This window comes from Ahaetulla prasina, chromosome 1, assembly GCF_028640845.1.
Source record: "Ahaetulla prasina isolate Xishuangbanna chromosome 1, ASM2864084v1, whole genome shotgun sequence".
Taxonomy (NCBI): domain Eukaryota; kingdom Metazoa; phylum Chordata; class Lepidosauria; order Squamata; family Colubridae; genus Ahaetulla; species Ahaetulla prasina.
Genome location: NC_080539.1, coordinates 267,980,930 through 267,997,756, shown reverse-complemented (window position 1 = coordinate 267,997,756; position 16,827 = coordinate 267,980,930).

The window sequence follows — 16,827 nt, the reverse complement described above, 5'->3', positions numbered from 1 at the left end:
CATGGAGAAAACGAGATGGACAATGATGGCTTATAAACGTCTGGGTGGAACTGTGCAGGCATAGAAGACCTCTTCTTTGGACAAATGTAATCTCCCTCCATGCAAGTTTGCAGGATGATATATGTGGTTTCAAAAAGGGAGACATGCAGGATTTCTCTATGGCCAGAATGTAACAAATGGCGGATTTTTTTTTCGTTGTTGTTGTTTCATAGCATGAATTGCATGAAAAAAAAAGAAAAAAGAAAACCCCTGAGATTGTAAAAGTTAACTTACTTTACTATTAAAGGGGTGTTTTGGGGGGGAGGGTGGGGAGATAAAGTAATATATTTTCCTTCAAAACTCTTTACTTTTACATATGTTGTAGTAGCAAACTGTAAAAGATATTTTAAAGCCGTACATTCCTTTGCAATGGATTGTTTATTTGTATACATGATCACAAGGGTGGATGGTTTAAAAAGTGCAATTGGCAGTCACATTGACCATGCCCTCATAAATTCATCACGCAGAACATGAATCTCAAGAACTTTTCATCCAACTAGACTTGTGTAAAATGTACAAACAATCTTCTTTTCTTGTCTGTTTTTGTTGGCATGCTTGTGAAATCTGGGACCAGTTTTTGATCCTGATGGAAACAGCTGGTCTAAACTAATTTTCCAGCTCTGTACTTTATTGGTGTATAGATCCAGTGTGAAGACCCTTTATGACAAATTGTTTATATTAAGTGATCAGTAAAGAATTCAACCAAAAAGAAACCAACATTGTTTTTTTTAAAGCAACCACAGCAACACCTGGGGATTTACAATATACAAATCAGGAAACTACTTCAATATAAACTTATCTGAGAGTTTTAAGAAACAACAAAATGGCATTGTATGCAATTTAGAATTCTGAATAAAATGCATGCATAATGTTATGCAAAATAATTCTAGCATGAAATAAATTTTGTATAATGATTTTAATGCCTGCTGTATAGTGTAAATCAGAATTCCTTACTGAAATGTTCAGAACGTCCCAAAGAAATGCTTTTGAAATTGTAAATAAATACCATGCAACAATTCCCAATGGAACAATCAAAGAGAAAAAGCTTACTTATGCTTTGCTTATAAGATGGTAAACTGATGAATGCCTAAGGAAGTCGCCTCCCAAATCCTTGATACAGCTCATGTCTTCAGTCTTCACAACACTAATAAATATTTCCATAATTGAATAGATAAAATCTAGAGATTGGTAGATTTCACTCTATCCCTCCTTTCTCAATTAATAATAAAAGTTTGGCTTTTTAGTTGATAATGTGAATTCAGTTTTTCTTACTACTGTGGTTCTCTTAACAGTTGATAGCATTTAGAAAGACGTAGAATTAGATACCTTTTAATCATACTAAATGATGTCTTAAATTACCTAACATTAAAGGTAGTGTAGAGGTTTGAATCATACCATTTTATTTCAGATTGAAAGAAAACATTTAGAATTTTTGTCATAAATTTGCTTGTAGTTAAAACACTGAAGCAAAGGATTGGTTTCATCACATCATAAGACCTAACTACTTCCTAGGAAGAAGGTAAGGCTATTGATGATGATGATGATGACAATGACGATAATGATGATAAAGCTTAAGAACAAAGTATTTCATAGAATAAACATAAAAGGAAAAACACAAGACAGTAGCAATAAGAGTTACATAAATATAGTAGCTTTACTTTTCTTCATCCCACTTCCAAAATTCTTTCCATTCCTTAAAGCAAAAATGGCAGGAAAAAAATTCCAAAAGAATATATCTTTCTTATCCTTGAATGTTTAGGTCAGTATATTTAATAAGAAAAAAGAGGCATATAATGTAATAATTAGTATATGCAACCCACATTTCTAAATAGTCTTTTAATTATCTATAAAACATTTATTCATATATAGGAATGTATATGTACGTTCTTCAGAATATTGTATAAACTGATAAGAGCATGGATATTGCAATATCAGGATTTAATCTATTTATTTACGTTGTGATCATAAAAACTCACTTGTGCCTTTGTTTTTGTGTTAGTTTCCCAATCAGCAGTATACAGTATAATATCAGATCACATGAGAATCTGTATAAACTTTCAGTTTCCAGAACAATAATTATTCTGTGATGTAAGTCTAAAAGGTAATTGCTTGAATATATGATCACATCACATGAGCCAATGCGATACTTCGAGCACATGTCCAGCAACTAACTGAACCAATTAGTTTTTTCACTAAATGGACACAAAGATGTCAAATAAACATAAAATCTTATATTATAATCTGACATCAGTTTAAAATGTGACATAAATGCCAAATTGGACGTCTGTTGTCGTTTTTTCCCCCCACATACTGGAAATCTCTTGAATATCTGCCTTTTAACACCCATTTACAACTAGTTATTATAGCCTCATTATTTTTGAAAGAACATGACTTTCATGGCAAGGAATTCAACACATTCCACTGCTAAAATGTGTCTGGGCTGGTTGTCTAATAAAGTCCCATTAGAAAGCTAAACTTTAAAGGAAGTAATCTTGTGCTACCTAGGATAGCGAGGTAAGAGTTACATGGATATATAAGAAGCGTTATTTTTCCTCATCCAACTGTTGTGGCCCGTGAGCAGCCAGCAGAGCTGGCAGCAGAGTCTGACAGTGAGGAGGTGGGGATGAACTTGGGCCAGTCCTGGGGGCTGGGGAAAGCTCGGACAAGGTCTCTGCGTCAGAGGCAGAGAGGGAGTCAGACAGCAGCGAGGCAGAGGAACAGCTGGAGCCTGTTCCCAGTGTGCACATGCGTAGAGCTGCCAGAAGACAAGAACAACTCAGAAAGCAGGGTCGACTTGGGAGTAAAGCCACACCTTGGAGGTGATTTTATTAGGAAATAAAAGAGGAGCAAACAGGGAGTGGGCTTTTGCAGTAAACAATTCATTCGTTCCGTGACTCTGAGAGACTCTGTGCCTGGTTTTGCCTTGTACTGCGGTTGGAAACAATTCACATGGCAGCTTGCCAGATGAGATAAGGTGTGTTGAGAAATATTCCTTTGCAAAACTGTTTGGACAAACCTTGCTGACTGTGAATGAACGTAATTCACGGTCATGTAAATAAAAGAGGTTTTTGCCAGGACCAATTTCTGCCTCCTGCTTGTTAAGGGAGCCTAGGCCAGAACAACTTCCAAAATTCTTTCTATTCCTTGAAACAAAAAAGGCAGGAAAAAAATCCAAAAGAACATATCTTTCTTATCCTTGATTGTTTAGATTAGTTTAATCTCCTTGAGGAGTAGCAGAGGCTGTTTCCAGAGGCAACCTGTGGAGCTGCAAAGCTCTAAAGCTTTCTTGTTCTTCATTTATGTCGTCAAAAGAATCTCCTTTGTTGTTGGAGGTGGCAAAAGATTCTAGTGCTGGTGTTGATGTTTATGGCTGCACATTTTTCAATCTCTCTGAATCTCACACAGGGAAAAAGACTCACAGGGAAATTCCCCCCCTGCTCTATTCCCTTGGGATTCAATGAAAGTAGGAGGTGGAAAACTGCTGAAGACATGATTGTATATGGAAAGATAGCATCTTTCATAGGACCCCTGGCTACCTTTTCTAGTACATACTAGAAAACCATACTACACCAATGGCATTTGGCTGAAACTTTCATTGGAAAGTAATTTCCAAAATAATTCCCAACTAAGTTCTTTTTCAACAAATATGGTGATACCAGAGATGTTTTATTGCACATCTTTAGTTTTGACAGATGTGCTAAACTATAATTTTCTACTCATTTAAAGTGAACTATCAATACTCTTCTTTTTTATGAAAGTTTTTTATTTTTTAACAAACATAACACAAACAAACAAACAATGCATTTTTTCTGAACAGAGTATTGGCCGAGTCATAAATTTGTACCTCTTTTAGTTATCTCCCAACACAATTTATATATTTCACTTTTTGCCATAATATTCTTTCTCTCTAATTTTTATTTTCTTTTCCTTATTTCTGTTATATAACTAATCTTACCATTCGTCCTAATCTCTAATTTTAATCAATTTTTCTCTCTCTTTTCCCCTCCTCTTATTACTTCCTCCAAGTTAAAACCCTTTAATTTCAAATCAATTATTTTTTTAATATTTAACTCTACATCATCCTGTTCAAATATTTTCCCATTACTCCCTAGCATTTTCACAACTATTTCAAGTGTTTTCCCTAAATTCCATTATTCCAATCACAAAAATTAATATTCATACAATTTTACATATATAACCCAGTTCCTTCCCTCTTTTCCATTTCTTCCTTTATCAACTTATCCAAATACTACAAATACTCTACTACAATTCACTTAAATATCTAACATTAAAATCATTCATTTTTATTTCTCAATTCCCATTTTTTTTAAGTAAACCCAATTTTTCCATTGCTTTTAAAACTCTTAATCTTCACAATATAATATAATTTCAAATATTTTAGCTGAGTTCCATATTTGCAATTAGACATTTCAAATATTACAATCTCATATATTGCATTTACTACATTTCATTTATACTTATAGATCTTACTTCAATTCTTTTATAATTCTAAGTAATTTTCCTGTTCCAATCACAAATATTAATGTTCATACAATTTTACACATATAACATTAAAGTCATTCATTTCTATTTCTCATTTCCCATTGGTTTTTTTAAATAAACCCAATCTTCCATTGCTTTTTCAAATATATATATATATCTTCATAGTAAACCATAGTCAAAAACTGTTACTCTTCATAATATAATATAATTTCAAATGCTTTAGCTGGGTTCCATAATTACCATTAAAACATTCTATAATTTCAAATGCATTAGCTAAATTCCATTATTAACCATTAAAGGCATTCAAAGTATTACAATCTCATATATTGAACTTGCTAAAATTCATTTACACTTATAAATCTTACTTCAATTCAATTATAATTCTAAATCTATAGAACATGTTTTCCTTTTCATCAACTACTCCTATCTTCTTTTATCCCATTTTCTTATTTTCTCTCTTTTTCCCCCTTCATTTTAAAATCCTTTACTCTCCTGATTTGCCCTGTATTTTCATCTGCTCTCCTCCTTCCCCTTTCCGTCTATTTTATTTTCCCACTATTAATCCCAATGTCATCATTTGAGTTTTTTATATTTTTGTCTTCCCCCCTTCTTTCTCTCCTTGTCTCTTTCCACCCTATTTTTCTCCCAATGTTGTTAATCCCAATGTAATCTTTGAAGTTCACCTTTGTTCCTAATCTTATCCCTTTTCTCCCAGATCTCTTTTTTCATTGTTACTCCCCACATACTCATTTGATTTTTCATAGTCAATATCTTTGTTTTTATCTTCAATATCACTCTCTTGCTTCTCATTCATAGTTTCTTTATCCTCTTGGGTGTGTTCCAACAGTTTCTAGTTCATCAGTTTTAGGTTTTCCATGCAGCATTATAATCATTTCATTTCTTTCCATTTTGAATGATATACGCATCCTTTTGATCATTTCAATTAGTTCCTGCACCATTTTGTATTTTCTGGGTTGTCATTATCCCAGTTTTAAGTTTTATTATAATCCACCTTCTTTGTTTGTCGAAATCAAACAGCTTGCAAGCAAACAAATCCTCCTCAAAAGTTCCCACCGCTCTTATCACTTTAAAAAGGTTTTTTTTTTTTCAAACTACCGATACTTTTATTTAGCATTAATCAGATTGCTTTTTTTCCCCACCAGAGAGTGGTTTACTGCATAGTAATAGATATTCTATATTTCATTTTCCTATTAATACTATAAAAGACTTATTTTATTTTGGGAAGCGTACGAATCCTGTGTGAGTTTTGTCCAACGCAGAGTCAGAGAATTTTGATTTTTTAATATAATAATGTTTACTGAAGTTTAAAAATACAATGATAAAAAATTAATAACAATTCAGAAAAATGCAAAAAAAAGAAAAAGCAAAATGTGCAGAGGGAGAAAAGGAGGAATGAAAAGAGAAAAATAGGAAAAGGATAGATAGATAGATAGATAGATAGATAGATAGATAGATAGATAGATAGATAGATAGATAGATAGATAGGAGAGAGAGATAATAGACAGACAGAAAGATATAGATATATTCGTGTGTGTGTGTGTGTGTGTGTGTGTGTGTGTGTGTGTGTGTGTGTGAAATTTACTGACAAAGAAATAAAGGGAGACTAGTATAGATCTATTTCAAGCTATTTAGCTCTGATCAGCTAGCCATACCCTTCTGTGATTCAAACCATCCCAGAAGGGTATGGCTAGCTGATGAGAACTAAATACCGTATATACTCGAATATAAGCCGATCCGAGTATAAGCCGAGGTCCCCAATTTTACCCCAAAAACTGGGGTAAACTGGGGACTCGAGTATAAGCCGAGGGTGGGAAATGAGGCACCTACGGTTGAAACCTCCTCCTCAGCTGAGAAGGCTGGCGGCTCCCCGCCCCGCCCTCTCACTGCACCGGCAGGGCTTCCGTCCGCAAATGTGAAAAAGAAAAAAAAAACTCGAGTATAAGCCGTATATACTCGAGTATGCCGAGGGCTTTAAAAAAAAACTCGAGTATAAGCCGTATAGACCCGAGTATAAGCCGAGGGGAAGTTTTTCAGCACAAAAAACGTGCTGAAAAACTCGGCTTATACTCGAGTATATACGGTAGCTTGAAATAGATCTATACTAGTCTCCCTCTATTTCTTTGTCAGTAAATTTAACACAAAATAGTTTGTCGTGAAAGCAACTGCCTGCAGGGCTCCTGGATCGGGGCTGAAAGGCGAAAGGGAAGCAGTATGCTCCCTCCCATACATATACATGTACATATACATCATATACATATACATATACATATACATATAAGATTTATTTACAGTTATGAGATTAAGATATGGAAAGAAGTGTTTTTGTAGTACTACAGAAAATACTAAGTTACTGGTTAAAATAAATGAAATAAATTGTTTAAATCTAAATGTGTATATATCTTTATTTCTGGTAGTTGTTAATGACTTTTATTGATTAGTATTCAGTTGTTAGTTTTTATGATTTGCTAATAGATAAAAGATGAGATACAATTTTAGTAATATCATCTTCTATAATATTTCAGCCTACATTTATTGGTCTTGATGAAGGGAAAGGTCATGTATATGATTATATATGTGTGACTTCTCCCTTCATCAGGACCAGTAAAATCTCTTCATTTTCTTTATGAAGAGATTTTAGGCTGAAATGTTAGAGAATGTGATGTTACTGAAATTGTATCTCATCTTTTATCTATTAGTAAATGATAAAACCTCACAATTCAGTCTTAATCAAGAAAAGTCCATTAATAGGTACCAGAAATAAATATAAATACAGATTTAAAGTAAATCAATTTCATATTCCTTTCATTTATTTTAGCCAGTAACTTAGCGTTTTCTGTAATAATACAAAAAATGACTTCTTTCCATGTCTTATCTCGTAACTATAAATAAATCTTTAAAGCTTCATCATTCGAAATTCATTTTAAAAATTCATTAAAAACTACCCAAAAAAACATACTGAAATTTAATCCCATCAAATAATGTCCTATAAATTAATTTCTCGTCATCTATTCATCTCCTTTCCGAAACTCCTTCACAAGTTCAAGACTTTTCTTCCATTTTAATACCATAGCTCTTCACTTTTTCTAAAAATAATAATAATAATTTCTTCTTTCCATATCTTATCCATAAACAAATCGTTAAAACGTTAATTTGCTTCCAGGTTCAATTCAAAATGTTGATTATTCCTTTTAAAGCCCTATATGGCATGGAACTAAGTTACATGTCGAACCGTATTCGCCCCATCACATCAGCCCCTCTTACCCTCTCAAGAAGACCCTTGAAGAAGTTGAAGAATTCAGACTAGCACATATGGGAAAACAGCCTTCTCAGCCCTTGGCCCCGCCCTTCAAATATTCTCCCCTTACAGGCAAGGCTGGCCCCGTTTCCTACACTTTCTAAAATATCTAAAGACTTGGCTCTGACATCTTGCTTAGGGATCACACAAAATCACACAGCAGTGCAGTTGGCTAGTGCCCTGGAGACAACTTTTAATGTAAAATTTTAACTATCCTTGTTTCTTTTTAAATTTTATATTCAGGTTTCATGTTTTTAAGATTTTATTTGTACGCTGCCCAGATGTTCACATACTCACATACATGAAGGCAAACCTATGGCATGTATGCCAAAGGTGGCACATAGACCCTCTCTGCTGGCACATGTGCCATCAGCCCAGGTCAGATCTCCATGGTGTTTCTTTCATGAGCTTCTGTTTCCCTGCAAATGACAAAACAGAAGATCATGAAAGAAAAAGATCTTACCTCTTGCCGCGCTACCGGTGTTGAGATGTCCCGCCTCCTACTGGCCGGCTGGTCTTTGGGTCTCTGCTGCGCATGAGTGCATGTCCATGTGCATGTGTGCGTATATGTGTGTTTGCGCACACACCTTTCAGTTTGGCATACATGCCAAGTTTGGGCACTCAGTGTCTAAAAGGTTCACCATCACTGCTCTATGAGGAAGATGGGTAGTTTCTAAATGAGGCAGGCAGGCAGGTGGTTCTGACCCAGCCTTAGCAGAAACAAGAAACAGACTCCTTGTCACGAAAAACTCATATTTATTTATCTCCTGTGAATTAATGGCATTCACACACCGAAAAGTCCAGGCAGTAGTCCTTCGAAGAGTTAACTGCAGTAACAGACCTTTTCAGTTCCTTGCGATAATTGCCAGGCTGTGAGCTCCCATCCACAAAGCTGCAAATTAAGTTCTGGCAATCAGTCTCTGAGGCACGAAACACGATGAACCAAATCTTCAGAAATCCGAACTGTTGTCTCCTACAACCACCACTCCCCTTTCTTTCTATTTATTTCCCAGCCAGGGAGGGGCCATTCAGCCTTGCTTCCCGAGTCGACTCCTTGTCCTCAATTGTTCTCCTCTCTTAACAGTTCTGTGCATCCGCGCATCTGGAACAGGCCCCAGCTGTTTTTCCTCCCCACTTATCTCAGTCTCCAAAGGCAGCGGCCTCTCTGGTGGCTGGGAAGTGTCAGATGGCCCGGGCTCTATCTCTGTGTCTGACGCAGAACATCCATCAGAGCCTTCCCCAGACTCCAGAACTGGCTGAAGTTCCTCCTCAATCTCCTCATCGTCCAAGTCTGGCAGGCCATAGCACAGACAGACATTAGATGATTGGATGGATGGAATGGACGGATGGAGGGACGGACAGACAGACAAACAGACAGAGATGATATATAAGAGATGGTAGATGATAGATAGTAGATGAGAGAGACAGACAGACAGACATAGACTTACACAATTGTAAGTCTATGTCTGTCTCTCAACTTACACAACTGAGGCCAAATTTTCTGTTGCTAAGTGACAGAGTTAAGTGAATTTTGCCCCATTTTACAATCTTTCTTGCCACAGTTTGTTAAGTGAATCATTGCAGTTGTTAAGTAAGTAAAACGGTTGTTAAGTGAATCTGGCTTAACCATTGATTTTGTTTGTCAGAAGGTCACAAAAGGTGATCATGTGATCATATGACCATGGGGATGCTGCAATGGTCCAAGGTGTGAAAAACGGTCATACGTCACTTTTTTCAGTGCCGTTGTAACTTTGAACAGCCACTAGATGAATGGTTGTTAGTGAAGTGCCATCTATAAATAAAAATAAAATTCAGTCCTGGTGCCCTATCCCATTCACATACACACACGCTATGGGTGTGAGGCTTCCAAGCCCTGAATAGTCTTCCCCAGAAATTCCTCACACCCACACCAGCGCCATCCCAAGGATTCAGTAGGTTATTCAAGGAAAACCCCACGCCAGCCCACAGGGCAAAAGCAAATTTGCAAGACAAAGGCAAGTCCACAAGGCAAAGGCAAGTCCAGAGTTCAAGTGGCACGAGCCAAAGTTCGAGGTACAGAATCAAAATCTGGTAGTCAAGGCAAGAATTACTACGGCTGAAGAACGCACAGCAAGGAAACGGACATGTTGCTTCCAGCGTCATTTCACTCCACGCTCTGAGGTAAATAACCGTTCCCCGGTGTAGTCCATCAAGAGGGGCAAGGATGCCGACTCACAAATAGTCTGGGTGAACTTTGTTGTGCCTGCCTCCTCTTGACCTGATATACTCTCAGACTGGGAGGGGTAGGCAGATCTTCCTCATCGCCTGAAGGCTCTGGGCTTCCGAGCTGCAGCTGCACCTCTCCTGTCCATTGCTCAGCTGGCCACTCATCCCGTCGCTCCTCCTACGATTGCTCTGTTGTGCTTGGTCTCGCAACTCGTGGCAGCCTCCGGCAACCTCCAGATGGTCCTCCATACCCGCTCCTGACATCCCTGGACCTGGCTCTTCCTCATCTGAACTATCACCTGGAAAAGATATATATATATATTAACCCTGATCAAATAAGTCAACTGTATAAATATTTTTATTTTTTTTAAAAAAGTCTTGCTGTTTATTCCTTTTAAGTGTCCCAGAAACTGATTTCTTTTCATCCTCTACCTTTTCTCAGGAATACCCCCACAGATATAATACATCTCTTTCGTAAGTCCAACGTGAGGAGATTGTCCAAATCACTCTTTTGAATTTTTTTCTGATAATTGACAGCTTGTACCTCCCAAAACTGCTGAAAAGATGGTGGTTCTATCTGACTTCCCCTATCCATTTTACCACTTTACCCAATTCTAAGACAAACTTTTCCTTTATTTGACTCCTTTTCATAAAATTGTATCTCTAGTCATTCAACCCTTCCCCGAGCTTTTTCAGTCTGCAATTTTCAATAAAGCAGGAGAAGCAGTCTTTCTCTCCATAGTGCTAACAGTATGGCAACTAAGCTGTGCACCCTTTGAAAATAAGAATCTTTGAACCTCACAGGAGGATAGGACTTCCTTGTTACTCATTAAAGCAGCCTGGTGTTTTTTTTTTCCAGGCTTCTAGATGGGACTGAAAATAATGTCATTTCTTAACGATATGTTTGAATGAGTGCTAATCAGTGCTAATTCCGGGGCTGACTGGACCTCAGGATCTTATTTGAAGTTGTCTAGTTGCCCCTAACCTACGGTATTCTTTTTTCTGGCAGGATATAACATCTGGCCAAGCAGATTATCTGCCTGAAAAGAATTGGCTTTTCTGTATTTCTTTACTGCCATCTAGTGATTTTTTTTTTCTGAAGACCAGATCTGATAGCCCTAAATAGTAATCATGTTTTCCAGCTTTGTACCTGGGAAACTCCCAGTTGTGGATCTTCATGTCTGGTAATATAGAAGGAAGTTATTTTATTTATTGCATCTTAGGGCTGAAATTTATGAATCCTTTTTTTTTTTTTACTTAAGTTAGAAACAAATGGAGGGTGGGAAGAGCAATAAATTCTATTTCTGTAGTCAACCATACAATTAAACTGCTTAGATGCCATATTGGTCACTTAGATGTAAATAGCCATATTTTTCTAGTCACCCAGAAATTTTGTAATATTTAAATTGGATGTATCTAAAAGTTGGCAATAGATTGTGTTTAACCTTTTTGCTTCGTGTTCTTTTTATTGTTTGCCTGGAATAAATAAAAATAGGCAAAAATTATTTTAGTACTAAAAGTCAGACATGAGAATGTTTCAATGTAATCATTGGATTGGATTGGATTAATGTCATGCATACAGTACAAATGTTAGGCAATAAAAATACATGTTAAAATGCATTTAAATTAACATTGCCATCATATCAGGGGTGAAATGCTCCCGGATTGGACTGGCTCGCGTGATCCGGTAGCGATGGTGGCTGCTGGTTCGGAGAACTGGTAGCAAAAATCCCTGGCCCCACCCACCCACCCTCCGCCTCTGCTGAGCCGTACCATCAGCAGAGGAGTTCTTTTTACTTTTAAAAGAAGGTTTTGCTTCAGCATGCCTTTAAAAGTAAAAAAAAAAGCCTTTGAGGATCCCGCCCCTCAGCTGGAATCAGCAGGCCTTTAAACTTAAAAAAAAATATTTAAAGGCTACTCTAGGGATCTCACCTGAGTTCCTCATCAGCAGAACCTTTAAAAACATGTTTTCTGTAGAAAACATGTAGAAAAACTCCTTTTAAAAGAGGCTAAGACACTTACCTGATTACTGATCGACCTCATGCCTTTTCTCGCAGCCGGAAAGCCCCCGTTTCACTTTCAGCACCAGACAGAACTGATCTAAACTTAGCTAATCTATTTCATCACTGAGTGATTAATGCTGTCTGGCTTTGCTAGCTGAGGAACTCTGGGAATTGAAGTCCACAATAAAATAAAATAAAATAATAAAATAAAATATTTGTGCAGCTTTCTGAGATTTGGTATGTTTCTGTAGTATTTCACTCTAACTGCAATGCTCTCTACAAGGGGCTGCCCTTGAGGTGCACCCGGAGGCTACAGTTAGTCCAGAATGCGGCTGCGCGAGTGGTAACGGGAGCCGCTCGTGGCTCCCACGTAACACCACTACTCCGTAGCCTGCACTGGCTTCCTGTGGTTTTCCGGGTGCGCTTCAAGATTTTGGTTACCACCTTTAAAGTGCTTCATGGCTTAGGACCCGGGTACTTACGAGACCGCCTGCTGTTACCTTATGCCTCCCACTGACCCGTACGCTCTCACAGAGAGGGTCTCCTCAGGGTGCCGTCCGCCAAACAGTGTCGGCTGGCGGCCCCCAGGAGTAGGGCCTTCTCTGTGGGGGCACCGACGCTCTGGAACGAACTTCCCCCTGGCTTACGTCAAGTGCCTGATCTTCGGACCTTCCGTCGTGAGCTAAAAACACACCTATTTATTCAAGCGGGACTGCCATAATAGTGTTAAATTTTAATTCGGGGTTTTATTAATATTTCTAAAATTTTAAAACTAAATTTTAATAATCAGCCTTTTTGTAATTTGCTAGGTTTTAAATGTTTTAATTTGTATATATTCCTGTGTTTTATCTTGGCTGTACACCGCCCTGAGTCCTTCGGGAGAAGGGCGGTATAAAAATTTAATAAAATAAATAAAAATAAATAAATAAATAACTACACAAACACACAAAATCTCAGAAAGCTGTATGTGGTATTGTGTGTATGTGTGAGAGAGAGAGAGTTGTGTTGTGTGTGTGTAAAGTGTGAAAGTTGGTTTTTGAGCTTTTTGTGGCTGTGTGAAGTGTGAAGTGCAGCTGCTTTTACACTGTGTGTGAGTCAGTTGTGTTGTGTTGTGTTGTGTGTGTGTAAAGTGTGAAAGTTGGTTTTTGAGCTTTTTGTGGCTATGTGAAATGTGAAGTGCAGCTGCTTTTACATTGTGGGTGAGTCAGTTGTGTTGTATTGTGTTGTGTGTGTGTAAAGTGTGAAAATTGGTTTTTGAGCTTTTTGTTGCTATGTGAAGTGTGAAGTGCAGCTGCTTTTACATTATGTGTGAGTCAGTTGTGTTGTGTTGTGTTGTGTGTGTGTAAAGTGTGAAAGTTGGTTTTTGGTACCTCATTGTTTTTTTATACTTTTATTATTTTTATTATTTATTGTTATTGGCCACGCCCACCCAGTCATCTGACCACTAAGCCACACCCACCAATTAAGCCACGCCCACAGAACCGGTAGGGAAAATTTTTAGATTTCACCCCTGCATCATATCACTTAACATTTAATCAAAACTTAATTCTGCTGATTAAATAGAATCTAGACCTGAGATATAATAGGGCGAAAAATGTGATAATCAGCCCCCTTTCCCAATTTCTGTTGTATTTCATCACCCGTCATGAGATCTAAAGACCCTTCCCCCCCAATGATTCATTTTGGGTAAGATTCATAATTTCCAATATTACAGCAGAAGGGGAAAGAGGTGACTCACTTGACTTCCAGTGTGTCCTTTGATTAACTTCAGGACAGGCTCCAAAATCAATCATCAAATAGTTCTGTAGTGAGGGGCTTTGGAGGGCTGATGGAGAGCAATCAGGAGAAGGCCTCTTTCAGTCTTCACAATCATGATAGGTTGCAGCAGGAAAGAAACTTCCTAAGGGGAGTAAAATCTAAGCTACCAAGTTTCTACAGATCAACACCAGCCTCTTATATGCTGGAATGTCACAGCAACCTTCTGTTGTAGCCTGCCGGCGGCCAGCAGAGCTGGCAGCAGAGTCAGACAATGAGGAGGTTGGGGGGAACTTGGGCCCATCCTGGGGGCTGGGGAAAGCTCGGCCAAGGCCTCTGCGTCAGAGGCAGAGAGGGAGGTAGACAGCAGTGAGGCAGAGGAACAGCTGGAGCCCGCTCTCTGCATGCGCAGAGCTGCCAGAAGACAAGAACAATTAAGAAAGCAGAGTCAACTCGGGAGTAAGACCACACCTTGAAGATAATTGGCTCCTCCCATAGGAAATAAAAGAGGAGCAAACAGTGGACTTTTGCAGGAAACAATTTGTTCATTCCGTGACTCTGAGAGACTCTGTTCCAAGTTTTGCTTTGCACTGTGGTTGGAAACAATTCACGTGGCAGCTTGCCAGATGAGATAAGGTGTGTTGAGAAATATTCCTTTGAAAAACTGTTTGGACAAACCTTGCTGACTGTGAATGAATGTAATTCACAGTCGTATAAATAAAAGAGGTTTTGCCTTCTGCTTGTTAAGGGAGCCTAGGTCAGAACACCTTCTACAGACACTTCAGAAAAGAGCTCCTAACCACTCTTCTCTCTTTAAAGGAAAAAGGTGTATCCAAGTAGAGTAAAACCTACTACGATTTAATTCCACTTTAATGTCACAAGGCAAAAGTATCTCAACATCCAATTTTGTGGAATTGGGTAGCATTGCTATAATGCTGCAAATAAAACTAACAAAACTGTTGTGGTATTTTAAAGATTAACAAGGTTGTTTTTGTTTTTGATTCTGCAATGGGCCACAGGCAATTGCAGGTAGATTCTTTCTACCTTTAGCAGGCCAAAGACAATATTTTGTTATTGTCTGTTTTGTTTTGGCAAAGGTATTTTATTTGTGATGGAAGCAGCAGCTGAAAAATAAAGGAAATCAAAGCAAAAGATATCCCCATTTAGACACCCCATAAAACAAATGGGTCCAATCAGGAGTGAAATGCTCCCAGTTCGGATCGGATCGGCCGATCCGGTAGCGATGGCGGCTGCTGGTTCGGAGGACCGGTAGCAAAAATCCCTGGCCCCGCCCACCCTGCCTCTGCTGAGCCGCACCATCAGCAGAGGCTTTATTTTTTTTTACTTTTAAAAGTTTTTCTTCAGCTGAAACATGCCTTGAAAAGTAAAAAAAAAAAACCTCTGATGATCGCGGGGCTGAGCAGAGATCATCAAAACCCTTTAAAAGTTTTTTTAAAAAAACCCTCTTCAGCCGAAGGGGAAAAAAAACGAAAAAACCCCGAGGTTTTAAAAGCCTCCTCTGGCGATCCCAGAGGAGTTTCCTGATCCTCACAGGCTTTCAAACTCACTTTTTAACAGCCCCCACCTACAAGAGCCTCCACCCATGCCCAGCCAATTCCCCCTCCTCACTTACCTATAATTACTGCTCCTTTCCGGCTGGCAACGCCATGCTTTCTTCATCTACTGAAGAAAAAAAAAAGCTTGCTTTGACTTCCTGCTTTGCTGAATGAGGAACTCTGGGAGTTGAAGTCCACAAACTAAGTTACTAAGGTTGGAGACCCCTGTTCTAAAAAAATAAATAAAAATAATAAAATAAAATATTTGTGCAGCTTTCTGAGATTTGGTGTGTTTCTGTAGTGTTTCACTCTAACTACACAAACACACAAAATCTCACAAAGCTGTATGTGGCATTGTGTGTGTGTGAGAGAGAGAGAGAGAGAGTTGTGTTGTGTGTGTGTAAAGTGTGAAAGTGTGGGGTTCCTGCTTGTTGCAGGGGTCATTTTGGGTGAAGTGCAGCTGCTTTTACATTGTGTGTGAGTCAGTTGTGTTGTATGTGTGTAAATTGTGAAAGTTGGTTTTTGGTACCTCTTATTGTTTTGTATACCTTATTTATCATTTTTATTATTTATTGTTATTGGCCATGCCCACCCAGTCATCTGACCACCAAGCCACGCCCACCAATTAAACCACGTCCACAGAACCGGTAGGGAAAATTTTTAGATTTCACCCCTGGGTTCAATGACATAATGTCATGTCCTCCAATACATTTTTGCCTAAATATCTGCCAGAATCTCTCATTAGAATGCATGCCTATTTTAACTGAGGCTAGAAAATATTTTCTGAAAGCTACATAATAATAATAACAACAGCAGCAGCAGCAGCAGAGTTGGAAGGGACCTTGGAGGTCTTCTACTACTACAACAACAACAACAACAACAACAACAGAGTTGGAAGGGACCTTGGAGGTCTTCTACTACTACTACTACTACAACAACAACAACAACAGAGTTGGAAGGGACCTTGGAGGTCTTCTAGTTCAACCCCTTGCCCAGGCAGGAAACCCTACACCACTTCAGACAAATGGTTATCCAACATCTTCTTAAAAATTTCCAGTGTTGGAGCATTCAGAACTTCTGCAGGCAAGTTGTTCCACTCATTAATTGTTCTGACTGTCAGGAAATTTCCCTTGGTTCTAAGTTGTTTAAAATTACATAAGTTACATAAAAGGACATAGTAAATAAAAGGACATAGTAAAATAATTATTTCTGCTTTATTGTAAGGCTACATTAACAGAATACTGCAAATCTCAAGGTACAAAAGTACAAACTTCCTGCCACTTTTACCTGCTTGACCCTTGACCTGCTTGACCTGCTTGACCCTTTCCTGAGTTTCTTTATCTGACCATTAAGCCACTAAGGGTTTCTGCCTCTCTTCTGTAATTGTCTCCTTGGTAATTGTTTTGTGGTTTAATTGTTTCTCTTCCCCCTCATTTTCCAAGTCATCTAC